The sequence below is a fragment of the Leiobunum rupestre genome, chromosome 11 (assembly GCF_980474605.1).
Source record: "Leiobunum rupestre chromosome 11, qqLeiRupe1.1.hap1, whole genome shotgun sequence".
Classification (NCBI taxonomy): domain Eukaryota; kingdom Metazoa; phylum Arthropoda; class Arachnida; order Opiliones; family Sclerosomatidae; genus Leiobunum; species Leiobunum rupestre.
The window spans coordinates 6,977,962-6,997,714 of NC_143394.1; the positions used below are offsets into that span (position 1 = coordinate 6,977,962).

The 19,753-nt window shown below is 39.3% G+C and overlaps 1 pseudogene across 1 annotated transcript in view; it reads right to left on the reverse strand.

Moving 5' to 3' along the window:
* The window catches only part of LOC149921230 (ras-related protein Rap1 pseudogene), a 113,810-nt pseudogene extending 95,412 nt beyond the window's left edge, over window positions 1–18,398 (reverse strand). Inside the window, exon 1 of the transcript XR_016477137.1 lies at window positions 18,182–18,398. The product of XR_016477137.1 is annotated as a ras-related protein Rap1 pseudogene (transcript). The remainder of the gene's footprint in view (window positions 1–18,181) is intronic.
* Between the last annotated feature and the right edge of the window lie 1,355 nt (window positions 18,399–19,753).

Here is a 19,753-nt window from a genome sequence, read left to right on the forward strand (position 1 = left end):
TCAAGCGGGAAAAAAAGAAAATAAAGCGGGGTCTGGATTTCTTTATAGATACCACGTCACTAGACGATTTCAAAACCCCACTTTCCAGCCCCTTTAAGACACGCTAACGCAGAGTTGTGTACAAATTTTATTGGACGAACCTTTACAATGAACGTTTTACGGGCGGGGGGGGGAGATAATTTCCTGATTTTCCCCTTCCGACGACGACAGCAGGCGCAAAAGTGTCTAACCAATGAAAACTGTACGCGAGAAAATGCATGACTTCTGTGGGGTTGCATTCTCCTTCTGTGGGGTGCTGTGTTTGTTGCTCCTGGGTTTCATGATTCCCGCCTACAATCATTCCCGATCTGTAATCGTAGGTTGCAATAAGTTAAATTATGTTATTTGACATATTTCCACTTAGCAACTCTATCAATTCTTTTTCCAAGATTTGAAATAATCTCCCAAGCCTAAGCCTTATTTGGAATTCATTTGTCGTCTGCTTTTTCAAAAAATAGTCAAGTTCCCTCCGGCACGAGAGGGGGGAGTGAAAACGTCACCAGCGTACACGTTTCATTTTTAAAATTAATCAGACACTCAATAGAGATATATTATATACTTCTGGTCATACTAAAAAAAAGTGCAGGGCCAAAGCTTCGGTCTTCAACAGAATTACCAACACGTTTCATTTTTTAAATGAATCCTACACTCATTATAGATATATTATATACTTCTGGTCGATTTGGGTACATTTGTTCGAATTTCATTCGTCCGAACGGTGGTACAAATGTCCGAATGATCATTGGTCCGAATGCCGGAAAACAGGATCGTATGTCCGAAAACGTATTTCATTGGCCCGAAAAATTTATCACAACTTTTGTTGGTGATTTAGTCGTTCAATTAATGTTAACTTTACTGGCGAATTTTATTTGTTCAAATAATCGTTAGTCCGTTTTTTCGAACATTAGGAATTGGTTGGTTTTTTTTTAAATATGGTTAATATAAGAAAATATAGTAACATTAACGTGAACCTAACCTAACCTAAAATATTCACAACATTCAACGCAACTCCCACTTACTATATCGGCCAAAGGAAAAATGGACATAATATGATAAAATGATTAGACATTACAAAAAACAGCAATAAGAAATACTAAATTAGCGACAGAATTCGGACAAGTGATGCTACCGATTCGGACGAATGAAACAAACAAGTTGTCCAATTCGAACAATTGAAACATTTGTTATTTCGGCGGTTCGGACGAATGAAATTCGAACATTTGTTCCACCGTTCGGACGATTGAAATTCGAAGAAATGTACCTACCCCTTCTGGTCATACTAAAAATAAAGTGCAGGGCCAAAGCTTCGTTCTTCAACAGAATTACCAACACGTTTCATTTTTTAAATGAATCCTACACTCATTATAGATATATTATATACTTCTGGTAATACTAAATAAAGTGAAGGGCCGAATCTACGGTCTTTAACGAAATGTTATGCAAAATTGACGTTAAGTAAATAAGACCTGCCCACAAAAATTTCCGAATAGTTCAACAGCATTATCGAGTTAGTTTGACGAAACTACCGCGAAGATTCAATGGAAATCCAGTACTATATTAAGTGCTGATTGGAATACGCTTAGCAATTCCCCAACGTATAAGTTCACGCTTAAGTTATTTCTAAATGTACCCTTTCAAACCCTACGAAAAGTGGCAAAGTTAGGAACTTAGGCCTAGCTAGAAGAAACATTTTTAAGTCGACTTCAGAATTAGATTTTCCATTCTAAATGGGATTTCAAGCCAACTGAGATTTTAACCAACTCAACCTTATAAAATAATAATAAGAAAGGTAAGAACGGTAAGAATTTTTTCTTTTGGTTATGGTTTGAATGGGGATAAAATGTTTTAACAAGTTTGCAAAGTCCATATTTTCGAGGGGTCGGACACTTGCCATTATTTTGTACGGGAATTCGGGTTTCGTAGAGATTTTGCGATTTTATCACTACTTTTTGAAGTGATTTTGGGATTTCAATGTTAATTTACAATATAGAGAGAGTTAAAAGATTTTGCGATTTTAGACAAAGTGTACGGGATTTTGGTAAATGTCCGACCCCTCGCATATTTTATCAACTAGAATCGCATTTTCTTCATTGACGTGTTTTGGTTTAAACTTCACCCTAAAAATGTAACCAGTCATTTTTTAAATTTTTAAAGTAGTAGTTTTTTTTCGTAAACCTTTGCCTGATATATAAACAAGAGGAGGAAATTCATCGTTATCAGAGGCGTCCAATTTATTTCCGACGTATTCCTAGCTCTCAATAAGTATAAGGGATGATGGGGAAAAATTTCCTCGTAGAAACGCGAATAATTCCTTAAAAGTCGAGGGTTGCGACATCTGTTGCTAGTTTCTCTAAGCTTTGAAGGTGTTTCGTATATTTTCACTTAAAATATTAATTATTTTACGAATTATTGCGAATAAGAGCTTTGAATGTTTTTAATAAATTAATATTAATGTTTTACCTATTTTTAAAAATAATTGTATTTCAAAAGCACCTTAAAAGTTTAAATTACTGGACAAATAATGGCGCTACCAAATTTTATCTGCTATCATAGGCATTTAATTATTTTAGTGGAATTAAATTACGTGGAACTGTAATAACGTGGAATTAAAATTGCGTGGAAAATGTGAAAACAGGAATAAAGTGGAAAGAACCAAAACTGAAATAACGTGGAAATTAAATAAAGTAGAACATTATAGGGAGAGACAATATCTAAATTTTCTCCGTTATTCCAGTTTATACATTTTCTACGTTATTCCAGTTTAAACATTTTCTACGTTATTCCAGTTTAAACATTTTTACGTTATTCCAGTTTAAACATTTTCTACGTTATTCCAGTTTAAACATTTTCTACGTTATTCCAGTTTAAACATTTTCTACGTTATTCCGGTTCCACGTTATTCCAGTTTTAACATTTTCCACATTATTCCGATTCCATGTTATTCCAATTCCACGTTATTCCGATTCCACGTTATTCCGGGTCCACGTTATTCCGGTCCCACGTTATTCAGTTTGCACTTTATTCAGGTTGCACGTTATTTCAGTTCCACGTTATTAGGGTTGCACGTTATTCTGATTCCACGTTATTCCGGTTCCACGTTATTCCAGTTTTAACATTTTCCACATTATTCCGATTTCACGTTATTCCAGTTGCACGTTATTCAGGTTGTACGTTATTTTGATTACATGTTATTCCGATTCCACGTTATTCCAGTTGCACGTTATTCAGGTTGTACGTTATTTTGATTACATGTTATTCCGGTTCCACGTTATTCCAAATTTTACATTTTCCACGTTATTCCGAATCCATGTTTTCCACATTAATCCTAATTTTACATTTTCCACGTTATTCCGTTTCCACGTTATTCAAAATTAAAAATTTTACTCAGATTCGACGTTATTCCTATTCCACGTTATTCAACGTCTACTTTTAGTGTGCCCTTACGAGTCCCTCTTAATGTAAGTGGTACGAGATCGAACACTAACAGCGGCAGAGACGAAGACATAACTCCGATGAAAACTACGCTTTCAGTCGTACTAAAAAGGTTACGAAAAGTGTTAAATCTAGAAAGACTCGATTTTTTTTTATTCCATAAAAGGCAACGTTTTTGCGTCATGAATAATTGAAATCTTCTCGAGCTTAAATTTATCAAGATGCGCCAGTGCGCCGAAGTCTTTTCTCCGGTTTTCATTTTTTTGCCCATCCGCACTTGAGATTTTGTTCGCGTCCTCAACTTATAAGCTATAACGAATAATAGGTGACATTTTTGGTCCAAAGTTCAGCGGCAAAAATGCTTAGGTGACGATAATGGATGAACCTTCGGGGGATTACCTTAAGCCTCGTACCCGAGTCATTTTTCGGAGAAAATAGTAGAAGTATGTCTTCGGGTACACTCGCTTTTACAAGGGCGCGTAAGCTGGCAAGGAATACGCCAAAACCAGCCACCAGTTTTGCGTAGTTTCAATTTTAGCCGACAGAGGACGCGACACGCCAATGAAAAATCGAACAAGTCCACTTTCGCCGATTGAAACGGTTACATTCGGAAATTTCGCAATAAAAACAAAAGAAAACATTTCCCTTAATTTCGAAGCTAAAGTGCTTACCAAGAATGTATTCAGGTGAACAGAGAATAGGTAGCAGCAACTGTAGACTTTGTTTTCATCTAGGAGCAACAAACACAAGGAGAACGCAGCTAGCTTTAAACACGCTAACGCGGTGTTGTGTACAAATTTCATTTGACTAGCCTTTTCGCTGAACGTTTTACGGAAAGGGGGAAGACAATTTTCCCCTTCCGACGGCAGCAGGCGTTAATGCGTCTAACCAATGAAAAATGTACGCAAGAAAATGCACGACTTTTGACGGGTTGCGTTCTCCTTGTGTGGGGTGTTGTGTTTGTTGCTCCTACCTGGCACTCTTTTAACTCATCGTAGGAAAAAACAGGCATACTTCTCAACTCACCCCCTTCAACTTCTTAACATTTTGCATAACCTTTTGAAACACCCTGTATAATTTTGTGGAATGCAAATCAAAATAAACAGTAATTAAAATTTAGAATTGAATGTTTAATCGAGGGGTATCTAAAAACTGTTAGGCATCTGGAATGCGTTCACCTTTTATCTTTCGTATTACGATGAATATTTGATTTGCATGTTGACCAATATCAACTGATCTGATAAAATCTGAGCTCAATTCATTTCTTTGAACCAAGAATTTATTTATTTATGATTGTCTGACCTCACCAACAGATGGCCATTTCAAAATACCACCTCGGAAAATACTTATAGTCCTCTTGTTGTTGGGTTGCTTCCGTGCCCTCGTAGCAAGTTGTAACCAGCCTATGATTTCGGATTAATTTAATTTCTTATTTGATTGGTCATTACCTATTTTAATAGGTCGTTTGTAAGCGTAATAGCAACGTGGATCAACTGACAAGGAGACGTCCCGAAGTGTAACCCACCGATTTTGTTCAAACTCGGGGGATTGGTAGACCTTCATGTAACTTGAAAAATCCTAAAGGGAATTTATTCAATTGGCAACTGTTTTGCCATGGCAACGAAAAATGTTTTTGACAACAACAAATTTTTTTTTTAAACTGGTCGTTATGACCAGTGACCCCCTAGCATATAAATTATTAAACTGGTCCTTATGACCAGTGACCCCCTAGCATATAAATTATTAAACTGGTCCTTATGACCAGTGACCCCCTAGCTTATGAATTATTAAACTGGTCTTATATAAAATGTTTTAATGTCATTTATATGCCTAAAAAACATATACTACATGTTTAGAAAATAGATTATGTTGGTAACATCTAGGAGCAACAAACACAAGGAGAACGCAGCTAGCCTTTAAACACGCGAAGGGTTGTGTACGAATTTCATTGGACAAGCGTCACGAGCCTTTACGCTGAACGGTTTACGGGCGGGGGGAAGACAATTTCCGAATTTTCCCCTTCCGACGGCAGCAGGCGCTAAAGCGTCTAGCCAATGAAAAACGTACACAAGAAAATCCACGACTTTTGACGGGTTGCGTTCTCCTTGTGTGGGGTGTTGTGTTTGTTCCTCCTAGCTAACATTAACTTTACACGTATTCAAAATAGCTAACTTCATTTTACGAGTACCACCAGAATAGTACAATATAGTACTATCTCACCTAAGACTAGTACCAGAGCCTAGAAGACCCTCGTAATTTACCGTATTACCTCTCTTTCTCTAGGCCCCGTAACTCCAGAGTCCCGGTCCGTTACCGCGTAGCCAGGTAGCCTACCGTACTCGGGGGAAAGCGAGACTAGAGGATTCACGGTTTGAGGCGAGGTTTGAGGCCAGAGGGGGGGTTACACAGTTTGACTCGTTCGAGGGATGCGAGCGATGGGACTCTACATAAAACCTCGACGTGCGGCCCCGGCGGTAGTAAGAGGAGTCGCTGTACATAGAAATCCAGTGAATAGAGTGTTGTCGTCTGAAACCCTGCGACGTCACCATTGTAATTTGCCTATTGATAAAAAACGGTAACTGTCATGGCGGCCACTATTAACACTACAGCTGTGACGTTACAATTTTTCAAAATCGTATCAGACGACAACACTCGATAGGGAAATCCAAATTGATATAAACCTTGAATCAAAAGGTCATCTCTTATTATTTGGAATTATTAAACTGGTCACCTTCTGATTTTTTGTTATTATTTCGAATTAATAAACTGGACACGGTGACCAGTGACCCCCCAAACTTTGAATAAATAAACTGGTCTGAGCAATTAATTAACTGGTCTTTGACCACCTGACCACCGTTATTTCCAAGGCTGGTGCCGTCGCCTCTAAAATGACGAGAAAACGTTATAATATGACCCGTGGCGCCATCCATTATTTTTGAAGAAAAAAATATATTATTGCCGGAAAACGCGTCTTATTTGAACGAACCATTGAGAGATAGACGGCGCCACGGGTAGAATGATAACGTTTTCTCGTCATTTGGGAGCAGACGGCAGTATTCTTATTTTTTTAAACTTGTTTCGCGAAATACTGAAATCCGACATTTTGATTGGACCTCTAAATTAATATTCCCAACTCAATGCCGACAACAATGGCGCCATTTTGTCGAAATGGACGTGAACGCTCCAGCTTCGCTACGAAACTACGCCGGAAATCGACTTCAGCGACGCCAAGTTTGTCCACATTGAACTAAAATTAACCGTGATTTTCCTATTCCCAGTATTCACGCGTGCTTTTTAAAGCTTGAACAGTGAGCCCCCTTAGATTATTGGTCCACGCTAATATCGAAATAGCAGAAAAGTATTTTGCAAGGCTAAACCTAAAATGTAAACCTTATAGCAGGCGACAATAAAAGATACAAATAATTTGGAAGACCCAAAATCGTGTGAACAATTGTCTTTCAAGCTACTCCCTAAAATGCATAGGTGGCATAGTTGGCAGGGAGCGGAATCACTATTTATAAGGCATTGTGGTTTTGAATTAGGCATAGCTCTTTTTGTCGAGATTCGTAGGGATAGAATACATTCCACGCTTGACTTTGCCTGGTGCGTAAGGCTTGGTGCTGTCCTCTAGGTTGCGTTATAGATGACCCATAGCATTTTTTAGTATGGGGTTCAAACCGCCACGTTTCTCATGGGCCGATGTCGCGTCGGTCGATTTTAGGGAGCTATGCCAGAGAGCTGCAAAAAGAGCTATGCCTAATACAAGCAACAATGCCTTATAAATAGTGATTCCGCTCCTTGGTTTACTTGCTATAGTAGCAAAGTTTACTGTAGGAAATCGACCTATGCCTTAACTATTCCTACCCGCAAAAATTCAATATTAACGCATCGTTTAGTGGAAAAGTGTCAACAGCGTAGGGTGGCCAATTAATTGGTACATGAACCACGAACCGACACTATTAAAATTGCGCAATCTGACCGGTACTTTATGAAGCGTAATTATACACTGATGGAGAATCCCTTTGGATCACCAAATAGTCGTAGTCAATGTACCTGGTTTTCGCGATGGCGTGCTGTGACAATTGACGGCTTTTAAAATTCATTTTGCGCGTGAAAATACCTCTACATGTTATGGTCAAAAAAGCACGCAAAGAAGGCTGTGTGCCCAAGACATGTACCTGTAGTGTCGCGCGCTAAAACGTCATTTCAAAATCCGTCAATAGGTTAATGAAGAAATGAGACGAACTGGAACTAGGCCTTTGCCGGTGACTCAGCTTTATATTGAACGCGCGGACAACAGCTGACTCTGACCAACAGTAAAATGGGGACAAGTGTCCCTGTCCCGCGCAGCTGCCGTTCGCGAAACAAAGTGAAGGCTGGGTTGAACGCGATCCAGCTACTCACGCTAATTTATGTGGTCGCACTTGTCCGAAACAGACACGCCTTATCGGAAGCTCCTAAACCAAAATCCTTGCCTAAACGTCTTGACTTCTCATCGAATTCTATCTCGGAACAAGTGAGGGGGGGTGGGGAAAACGTCACCGCCAGTTTTAGGGAACCAATGAGATACCGGCCTTATTTGATTAGACAGCTGAAGGGGTGTGGTTTATCTTCCGGGAATCACGAGCATAACAGGGCGTTGCCTACATCCCCTGTAACAAATCTGAGTCCGGCCGACGTCGACGAAAAACGGAATCGACATGCAACGGCGGTGATCGGAAAACATTTCTGAGGGGGCACGGGCCATTATTTTTTCATCCAAAAATTCCTATACTTAAAGGAAATACATTGATAACAAAAGTTAAATCAATAGAGTGTTGTCGTCTGATACGATTTTGAAAACTTGTAACGTCACAGCTGTAGTGTTAATAGTGGCCGCCATGACAGTTACCGTTTTATCAATAGGCAAATTACAATGGTGACGTCGCAGGGTTTCAGACGACAACACTCTATATCTTTAGAAAAATATCTGTGTACATGGCTAGATAATTAAAGGGGAACGGCCAAGCTTTTCCAAATATCGCCTTCTTTGCATATCAAAAGATCAACAAGACGTTCAATATACTAACACGTACCTTATTTTGTCTTGAAAAAATAGTTTTTGGCCCAAAAAGTTGAAACGCAAAATAACGCCAAGTATTTGGGTTTGAATTTTCGCCGCCATCTTAAGGTGTATCGCCAGCGCCAGCAGCACCTTAGTGAGCGATTTTCGAACTATCCTAACTTAGGTCTCGTATAACTGGAACGCGCCGCGCGTGCAAAACAAACCTTTCGCGTCTTCAGCAGCGCGCGCTTTTACGTTGTTTTTCTGTCTCACCGAATTCTCACCAGGTGTCGCAGCGGACGCGAGCTTTTCAATTTCCCGAAATTTCTTTACTTTTTTAATAAATTAACCACTTAATATTTTTTATGCGGTTTTCGCCATAAATTTTACTTTTTAACGGGCTATAGGGCTATCTAACTGGTTAAAGCTTGACCGTTCCCTTTTAAGCCTTTCTTGGCTACATACTTGACGAAGATATTTTAGGTAAAATAGGGTACACGACGGGTCGATTTTCTGTTTGAACGAATCTATCAAAATCAATTTTACGGTTATATCATCTTAATGCTACTCGCATCTGCAATCTCAAAATAGCTTCGGCAAAAAAAAACTGAATTTGGACCCAACAAAGGCCGTGAGATTAGTAATTTTTCCCTGATTGCCATTTTTCCTCAATTTTATTTCTGCGGGAGCTCTGACCTCGTTTGTTTTTCCCCGTGGGGGCTCGAGCCCCAAAGCCCCCACGGGGTCGCCGTCTCTGTCAACATGGTTGGGCAACCGTAGGCCCACCTCACTTTTTATGGTGGAAAATGCAGCAATCTAAGCGGTACCAGGGATAAAAATGAGCGCTTACTTAAATGGGAACATCGTACTTCTCAGGGATAAGAATATTTTGGGATTATTGAGGTTTAACCGACCCTCAAATAAGCTGAAGCTACCCGAAAATAAGCTATACCGAACTGAAAATTAGTAAATTTGTCGTAATTGTTTTTTATTTCAAATTCAAAAATTCCTTTTTATGGCTTGTTATTTATGGGGACTAACTAATTTCACATTTCTGCCACCAGGTTTAGCAAAAACTAGGAATAATGGGCGCTAGTCACGTTAGAAAGCAGACAACTTTTCGATTTATTATATACTCCCTTTTTACGATACGTTAGGTTAATAATAAGTTGGACAATACTTGGTTCGTTATGTCCTCTAAGTCGCGTTGTAGAAGGCCCATCGTGATATAGCAGTTCAGTTGGATGCTATACAAAGTTATGACCAAAAAACCGACACGAAATACCTTTTCCCAAGGAAAAAAGTGAAACTCGCGCAAATAGAAAACCGCACAATTGCATATGCACTAATGGGAAATGCGCAAATGCAAAAACCGCGCAAATGGAAAATATCTGCGCAAGTGGAAAACGCGCAATTGGAAAACCACACAAATTCATATGCGCAAATGAGAAAACCACGCAAAGGGAAAAGCGGGAAAATGGAATATATCTGCCCAAGTGGAAAACGCGCAAATGGAAAACTGCGGAAATGGGAATATGCGCTAATGAGAAAAGTGCGCAAATGGAAAATATCTGCGCAAGTGGAAAACGCGCAAATGGAAAACTGCGGAAATGGGTAACGTAGAAAGAGAGTAACGCCACTTTTTGTCCATAAAAGCTTAAAAGCGAAACGCACTATGTTTCCTGTTTCCAATGAGCTTCGCTTTTTCAAAATGAGTGTTTAAAGGAAAAGTCCAGGTTGGGTAAAACTTGGGTCTATTTGAAAGATCATGTTTAAATATACTCAAAAATATCAGTCGTAAAATTGTATCTTTTTTTACTGACGATAAATTAATTTTCAAACGAGCGAAATTTACCCGCCAAGCGAGCTGCCATTTTGTTTCGCGGTGACGTTTTAGGACTTAGATCACGCGCTGTTAGCGCTATAACAGGCTTTAACAGCGCTCTGTTCCCCGCGCGCGCTTGCTCCGCGTGCGGTCTGCGGAGGGAAGGCGAAAGAAAATGGCAGCTCGCTTGGCGGGTAAATTTGGCTCGTTTATAAATTAATTTATCATCATTAACAAAAGATACAATTTTACGACTGATATTTTTGAGTTTATTTAGGCCTAAACATGATCTTTCAAATAAATCCAAATCTTACCCAACCTGAACTTTTTCTTTAACTATTATAGGATTTGAAATTAAATCATTTAAAAAAATTTAATACGTCTAAAATTACACCGCTGAGGGATATTTAATTACTTATAAACCATAATAATAATAATATTAATCAGCTAGGCTAATACCCAAGGCACAACCTTATAGGCGCAATTCATCAAGTGACTTTTAAAGCCTTTAATTCAGGTGGCCGGGTTACAACGCGTAGGAGGGTGGTGGCAAGACCGTCATGCCACGCGAGCCGACAGCTCCCTACACTAACTATTACCGTTAACCTCAACAAGTTTTTACGGGAGGGGAAACCGAAGAGGGTGTAATTGTTGTCTTAGGAAACATCTTTTGACAGATCAGAGCAAGCCTAAGAAGGTACATTTGTTTCGAGCGAATAACATCACAATTAAGTTCCGATACAAAAGTCTACTTGATCGCTTAGTTCACTGTATTACTCTACCCATAATAATGTACAGAGCTGCGTTTCGAATTTCAGCAGTTTAATGAACTACTTTTTTTTTCTGGTGAGTTTATTTTCCAAGCCATTTCCCAAATCCGAAACAACTGCCAATTCTGGTTTTACTCCCCCTACAACCGTTTTCCACGAAATTTGACCCACAGTAATTCGTTTTTGTAGCTTTTAATGGAATACTTTCAAAGCTCCATCTATTTTCCGAGAACCTTCCTCGTTGCAAAAATAGAATGAGATATAAAACAGAAAAGCAAATATGTACAGGTTGCTTACGCCGAAACGGTTCGCGACAATTTTTTCATACACTATATGAATAGAAGTAAATTAAAAAATTTAATATAGAGGTTTCTAAAGTTTAATTTAAAACATTTTGGTAAAACTATCGACAGTGTTTCGAGGGGGCAAATAGTATGGAAAATAATGGATTTTTTCGTCCTAGACATTAAGGATTTTACCAAAGACTAAATAACGCTTCGCTTACTAGACAGGCGTGTTCTATGGCTCAACTTGCATACCGATTGTGGCTCCATCTCGACGCTGGCCCAAAAATTTCCCCTAGCTTGAGCTATGTTACTAGTGGCGCCTCTAGCCGCGGGTCCAAATATTACCCCACCTTTTACAGTGCTACAGAGGTGTTAACAGGTTTATCCTAGGAACACGCCTGTCTAGTAAGCGAAGCGTTATATAGTCTTTGGTTTTTACTGACAAAATATTTTTTTCGAATAAAATCGACATTGCATTCCAACTTGTACTGTTTTCGTTGAATAATGGCAAATATATGTTTCTATAAAGAAAAATGAATAAAAAGTAAATAAATAAAATATGTTTCTCTTACACATCATTCTTCATTAGTATATTCTTGAATTCTTCGCACGAGCGATTTGCACGCGCTCTAGAAAAAGCTATATTCCCCTAGCGAGGGTAGCGAGCGCTCGTAGGCTTGTCAAAGTAAGAGCCACATTCAAACAAGAAGGCCACGTTACTTTATAAAAAAAACTATTGAAATATAATGTTACCACTGTAAAATAAATAATTTGATAATTTCTAGTTGTTTTAACTTTTTACACGCAATATTCCTTTATTAGACACTATTAGCTATTTTTGGCCAACTTTCCACTTTTATGAATACGTGGCCTTTTGATAAAACTTGCTAATTTATCCCCAAATACCATCTATCGACATACTTTGCCTAAAAAAATATGATCCTTATAAACTTCAGTTTTTAATTTGACCCGGTTTTGTCGGTTGGGTGTTTACGGAAACTCCCTGTAGATGGAGTTAGAGGGACCAGAATGGGAAAACTTTCTGGGGGACACGGGCAGAGATGGACTACGTTTGATAAAAGACAGCTCGAGATCTCGCAGGCTCTAGAATCTAGATAAAGAAAACATTCGAGGGACCTACTTTTCGATTATTTCGAAACTGTCGCAGACGATCGCGGTGGATGTCCAATAAAAGCGGATGATTTTTATAGCTGATCGATCATACTGCCATATGTGTTCGTATGACAAAAATAAATTAATTCCAACGAATGTTGATTAACTCGTGAAGCTAAGATTGAGCTTTGACGCGATACCGAGGAAATCTTATAATAAGAATATTTGCCAAATAATACGTTAATGACTAAGTTATAATGGTGTTTTCCCATTCGACCGAATAACTTCATTTGTAGTATTACTTCTTAGTACACACCAAAAATAAATTTTGATTTCACGTGTCCTTCTCTATCTCGGGGGGGGGAAGTATAGAACTTCCTATATCGGGTTATGTTGGGTTAGGTCATTGAGTTGGGAATAAATAGACGTACAACTAAATCTGGCTGGCGCGGAACCAATTTCTTTCCATAACGAGACTTTATCAACATTATCGTTCTACCGTGGCGGCATCTGTCTCTAGTGGTGGCAACTATATTGCAATTGAATTTTTTCGCGAATCTGATGCGAAATTGAAATGTATGATTACTCGTAACAAACAAATCTTTGAAGTTGTTTAATAATAATTTTATTCTGTCAACACGATCCTTTTTAACTCAAGTTACGGTGAGTTAGCTAATAATTATTTATTTTTATCCATATAACTTTACAAAATATAGATGGCGCTACCGCCTAATTATAAAGATGAATTTCGTACAGTCTTATCAGAACAGGTCCCGCGTAACCATGGCAACCGAAATCGTAATTGTAAATCTAGCAGTATTATTCCCAATTCAATGGGTTAGGTCGAATGGGACTAAAAATATATTTAATTAAAAATCGCACATTTGGGACGAGCCCAAAATCGCCGTCGGACAAATGGGATTTCAAAAATATTTTTGGTTGCCATGGCAAATCGAATGGGTAGTGCAACGTCTCCTTTTTGGGAAATTTCTTATCTTATATAGGTCTACATCACGCCCGACTTTGAACAAAATCGACAATAAACATCTAGGAATTTAGCCTTTTAGAACCACAATTTACTTGTTAGCACGGTCAGCTAAATGATTGAATTCGTTTGGATATCGAGTCTTGGACGAGTCTCAAATCCAACTGGATTTTTTTCCAATTAATTCGTAGTTTAAAATCCGGATATTAAAATCGTGAGATCCAGAATTCAACGAACAATGGGAAGAATAAATGGAAGGCAGTTATCAATTGGAGTGCCCGACGGAGGGCGTTTGCGGGTGCCGCGCTCCGCCAATATTTCTAATTGAAAAATGACGCTGCCTCCCAGCCCTTTAATCATTTATTACGCTCACTATTCTGTTCTCTATTATCCCGTGCCACTGTTCCCGGGGACAATGGTCATCTCGTTGGGAATTGGTGTCCCGCTCTATTGTACTTCTCCTTATTTAGTGGGAAGAATTGTCAGAAACTGCCGTTATCAGCGGGAACAGACGCGCGTGTTCCGAAAGTCCGAACGCCTGCATCTCACGCTTTGAATCGCGGAACTTCCAGAACTTAAACGCGACTTTCCAAAACGTTTTCCAAATTTCTCTTCTTTTTACCAAGAACTCATCTATACAGGGTGTTTCAAAAGGTTATGCAAAAATTTGAAGGAGTTGTAGGCAGTGAGTTGAGAAGTATGCCTGTTTTTTCCCCATTTTCCTACGATGAATTAAAAGAGTGCCAGCTAAGAGCAACAAACACAGCACCCCACTGTCCCCACACAAGGAAAACGCAACCCGTCAAAAGTCGTGCATTTTCTTGTGTACAATTAAACGTTCAGCGTAAAGGCTCGTCCAATGAAATTTGTAAACAACACTGCGTTTGCGTGTTCAAAGGCTAGCTGCATTATCCTTGTGTTTGTTGTTCCTAGGTGCCAGAGAGCTTCAAAGTGTGGCCTACTAGCCCCTGGAAGTAGGCTGCAACAAGCGCGAAACCAAGCAGCAGGGACTCTAACTCCTTCAAATTTTTACACTATCTGCGCGGTATGTTAATCAAGAGTGTATTTATAGTTAGGGATGATTACAGGGTTACCACCAAATTTTCAGATTCCAATTCCCTGATCACTTTCAGAGATTTTACCTGACTTTTTAAGGCCAAAATTTGGATGTTATATTCTACTTTTATCAGAAGTTAATAAATTTTAATGGACTTATATTTCAGTAAAAGGTTATCGCAATGTTGAAAAAATTAGCCAAACTTTCAAAGAAATAAATGAGAATCATAGAATTTATTATAGATCTAGAGTAAAATTACCTTCAAAAAGTGTCAAAAGAAAATTTAATTCCCTTGCCTTTCCCTGATTTTTAGACCCATTTTTAAATTCCCCGACTTTTCCCTGATTTCCCGGTGTCCCCTGACGTGTGGCAACCCTGAATTACTGTCACGAGCCTAAGGCTAGTGACAATGGAACACATACTTAAAAATGTCACGAAAACGTATTCAGGAACCGCTAACGGAGAACATATTATTTTACGTTTCTGTTTACGTTTCAGGTTTTGACACACGCTTCAAACCTTTTGCCGTTAAAATTCAACAGCAGCGCCATCTCAAAGTCAGACTTCAAACGAAATATTAAAAAAATTACTTCTTTCCCGGAGTGTATACACCGTACTTTCACTAAATATTTTGACGTTTCAGTTTCCTATTCCGGGACATTTTTGTGTTCCAGGCTTAAGAAAGTGCACGTTTCATACTTCTCTGGCTAAAGATACATAATGTACTTCTGGCAATGATAACTAAATATATTCAACGTAGACTGGTTGGCTCCGACTAAACCACTATTTAAAAAATGTTCATTGTTAAATATAAAACAGATAATTGATTACTGCTATTTAAAATTTATACACAACAATATTAACGGACCAAAGGAAAATGTTATTTTTGAAAAACTAACGATAACACACCCTAGACGTAATATAAAATATCTAGTCGAACCCCACTGTCGAATTTCGAAAAAGTTAAATTCAATTTTTTATAATGGGTGTAAAAAATACAACATAATATATACACACCTAAAAGACTGTAGAACAAAACCCGCCCTGAATCGTACATTAAAGACCCTAATTTTAGAAAATGATTTTTAAAATTTACTAGAAGTTTTAAAAATCTCTTTACTCTGTAGGTTTGTTATTTGTTCCGGCATTTCTTTTTTGTTTTTGTTGTTGTTTTTTTTTTTTACTATATTTTGTGATTATTTTTCCATTGTAATTTTGTATAGTTGTTTTATTTAATTTAATTTTTACTGTTTTGTTATTTCTCAAACCATCGCGGGCCTATAAGTCGCAAGCTGACTTGGCCCTAAAATACATTCTAACCTTGTAGTCCAAAAAAAGATAAAATAAAAGAATTGAATTGAAAAAAAAAAAACTTCAACAAAAATTCCATATAAAACTCTACAGTTTAGGCTATTCAGTTTTTTAGATTAGTTACGCTTCATAATGCATAATATAATTTTCTTGTAAAAGCAAACCTATGTAAATATAAGCCTACATTACACATTTTGCATTATTAGATAAAATACTTCCAAAATACGACACCACCAAACATGGCGCTGCATCAAAGCCTGTGTCGGCTCGACGTGAAGTATCAAAATTCTCTTCTTTCAACAGATGTCGCAAGCGTCGAAATCAAAACAAGACCCAAAAGGCGGGACATAAAAGTACCCCTCGCGTTGATTGACTCGTTAGTTAATTTGAAGATAACTTAAATTATTGTAATTTTTAACAATATATTTTATATCGGATCCATAATTTAGGTTAATAATAATCAGCTAGGCTAATACCCAGGGCACCACCTTAGGCCTAAGTCATCAAGCGACTTTTAAAGCCATTAATTCAGGTTACAATGCGTAGGAGGGTGGTAGCCAGCCCTTCATGCCACTCGAGCCAATTTAGCTCCCTACACTAACTATTAAAGCCCACTAACAAGTAGAGTATAACTTCTCTAATTATAATAATTATAAATGGTTCTCTGACGACGTTATTGTTTCGCTATTTTCAATTTTAGCTTCCTTTGCCATTAATAGATGGCACCACGCTCTCCAGTAAAGTCGTTTTTTCGAAGAATAGGATTGAATCATTGCCATCCCTAATAACAAGGGCCTTATCATAATTCAGGTGGCAATGATAGAGCCGACAGTTGCTTTAATAGGAATTGGATTTCTCATTGGTTGAATAAAACTGGTGACGTCACGATATTGGTAGTGCAATTAAAATCTGTCTTCCTCTATGACCAGAATTTACCGTAGGTTGAATCTCTAGTATATGTTTGGAAGGTAATAATTTTACATTTTGAGACACAAACGCCGGGCCATGCAGGGGGGGGGCAGGTTGTGCCGTACCCCCGGGGGTCCACAAACACGCTTTTTAGGGACCTTTAGAAGGACGATATAATTTTTCCAGGGGTCCTAAATGTCTCTGCAAGGGCCTGCACAAACGTCAGAGATACAGACGGCAATCTAGTCCAGATTTAAGTTAATTACCCCAGTAATCAATATCAGAAGTAAATAATAGATATTTATCGCGCTAATCTTACGCGCTTGAAAGATGAATTTTCGATTTTTCCAAAGACGTTTCGGAATGAAAAATAATTCAAAACTAGGCCCTAGTTAGTTCCGAACTTGTTCGGGCCCCTCAACATCCCCATTGTGATGAGTGGGGCCCCGCTTGGCCTAAGTTGGCCACTGTTCATAGTGGGCCCTTGGGTTTCAGCCTATAGTCAGCTGCCTTATGTGTATTAGCCTAGCTGATTAGTATTATTAGCTATTTTGTTATATACTTCTGTCATAAGTAACATATTAACGATAAGTATGAGAACCAGCAAATATAACCGAACGGTTTTTCAGAGTTATCAAATAGCCCCCTAAATATGCCCAATGCGAAATATACCACGCACAGGGAGAGTACCCGATGTGTTTATTGCCGATTTTGTTCAAAGTCGGCCGTAATGTAGACCTATATGAGCAGTGGCGTAGCTGAGAACTCAGAGCCCCCCCCCCCGCAAAAATCTCTATGGGGCCCCCCTTTTCAATTTTTTTATGGTGAGCGGAGCCCCCCGCGCCGCGGGCCATGCGGACCATCAGCTACGCCACTGTATATGAGATATGAAATTTCCCAAAAATAAGATTTTTTCCTTATTTTACCGTAACATTTTAACAATTTTACCCCAAAAATGTTCCAATTTACCCAAACTTGATGAAATTTACCTAAATGTGGTCCAAATTACCCATTTTGTGAAACCGAGAAAATCCCATGCTTTTTTTAAATGTAGATTTTTTTGTTTTAAGTGATAAAAAACATTTTCGGTTGCCATGGCAAATCGAATGAGTAGTGCAACTTCTCCTTTTGTGAAATTTCATATCTCATATAGGTCTACATTACGGCCGACTTTGAACAAAATCGGCAATATACACCCCTGGTACTCTCCTTGTCAGTTAAGTAGTAAGTCTTAATTTGGAGCTGGGCGAGAGTGCCAGGTAAGCAAATTAGTAGTAATTTGGAATTCCTAAAATTTGTCCGCTAGGTGAACTTTATTTCGTAGTGCGTGGGGAAAAATCATGTAACTTACGTTCTGTTAATATCTAACCAGACCGTGAATGAACTCAACGAGGGTGAAATGGTCTTACCGGGCATTTGTATGGTGTGTCTGTAGTAATCCTCGACGGTCGGTTTGTAGGACGCCGCGAAGAATCCTTCGAGGAACTGCACCACCAGGGAGGTTTTCCCGACACCACCCGCCCCCAGCACCACCAGCTTGTTCTCCCGCGAGTGTCCGCTACCTTTGCCGGCACCCAGCAGCGTCGGTGCCGGTGACGGGGGCGCGTCAGAGGCGTGACGCCCCATTGGCCCGGGAGGCACCAACAAACTTATTTTTGACGCTGGCTCTATCCGTCAAAACTCGACAATTCCCAGTTCATCAAACTGTTAGACTAGTAAGTAAACTCTGGCTTGTTTAGAACTTCATTTTTTCGCTTCGTAATCCAGCGCGGGGGTTAAAATGAAGTTGGCTTTCCCGTCGCGCGAGTGGCGACCGGTTGGTCCGATCATGATGGGGAACTGTTTCAGAGGCTGATCTCCGGCGACTGAGGAGACTGACCGGTCGGGGGACCGCTCTGAGCCTCTTCGGCGTCTCCATGGCAACGCCCGCCAAAGAGAAAAGCTTAGGTGTGCGAGGATTCCTCCCTCACCTTCTCCCGCTTCCTGGTTCGCCTCCTTCACGATAGGTGGCGTTTTTTTAAGACTCGCTCGTTTCTTAAGGATGGAAGTCACTGCAAACGGCGCGTTATGTTGTGGTCGTCACTGTTAGCATAAGTGGATCATTCTCTCTAAGTAGACAAAACGCTATGCTACCTATGACTAGAGTCTTTGTCGGGGTCGGTCTGGCAGCCCTTTACAACCGCCCTATACTGTGTATCACCTCAACTTCACTCTGAATTTATACGGCCGAATCTAACGTTTCATACATCTCTTATGGTACGTCTCACGTCTGAAACGTGTCTCGAGTGCCCGAGAGAGAGAAATTTTGGGGGTTGGCTCTTCGAACTTCTCCCCCCAAAAAACCTGTACCGTATTTGTTCAAGGTCAGTTTCAGATCCAAGTGTAGAGTTTTGTTCAATAAATACCCCTTTAATTGCCGTCTTGACCACTCGGTGGCGCCTCCGCCGAAATATTTTCAGAAAATTTATCTCTGGAGTTTGCTCTCTATACAAGCTCTGACGTCACGAAACCCAGACTAAGATAGCCGACCGAGACCAGGAATTTGTATACTTAGAGAGAATGATCCACTTATGCTGTTAGTTCTGAGTAGCTTGGATTTGCTGTTGCTAACTTTCGGACTCTAGTGGAAAGATCTACTACTTTTGATTGCTCTGTCGTCATTTATCACGCCTATTTTTACAACAAAATGGTAGGTCAAGTAGATAAATAAAACAAATACTAAATAATAATCAGCTAGACTAATACCCAAGGCACCACCTTATGCCTAAATCATCAAGCGACTTTTAAAGCCATTAATTCAGGTGGCCCTTCATGCCACGCGAGCCAACAGCTCCCTACACTCACTATTACCGATAACCTCGACAAGTTTTTATGGAAGAGGAAACCGAAGAGCTCGTGGGAAAACCCCTTATACCAGTGGAGAGAGAACTTGCCAACTCAACGCGGTAGGAGTTGTTCCGAGTTTTGACATGAAATATCTT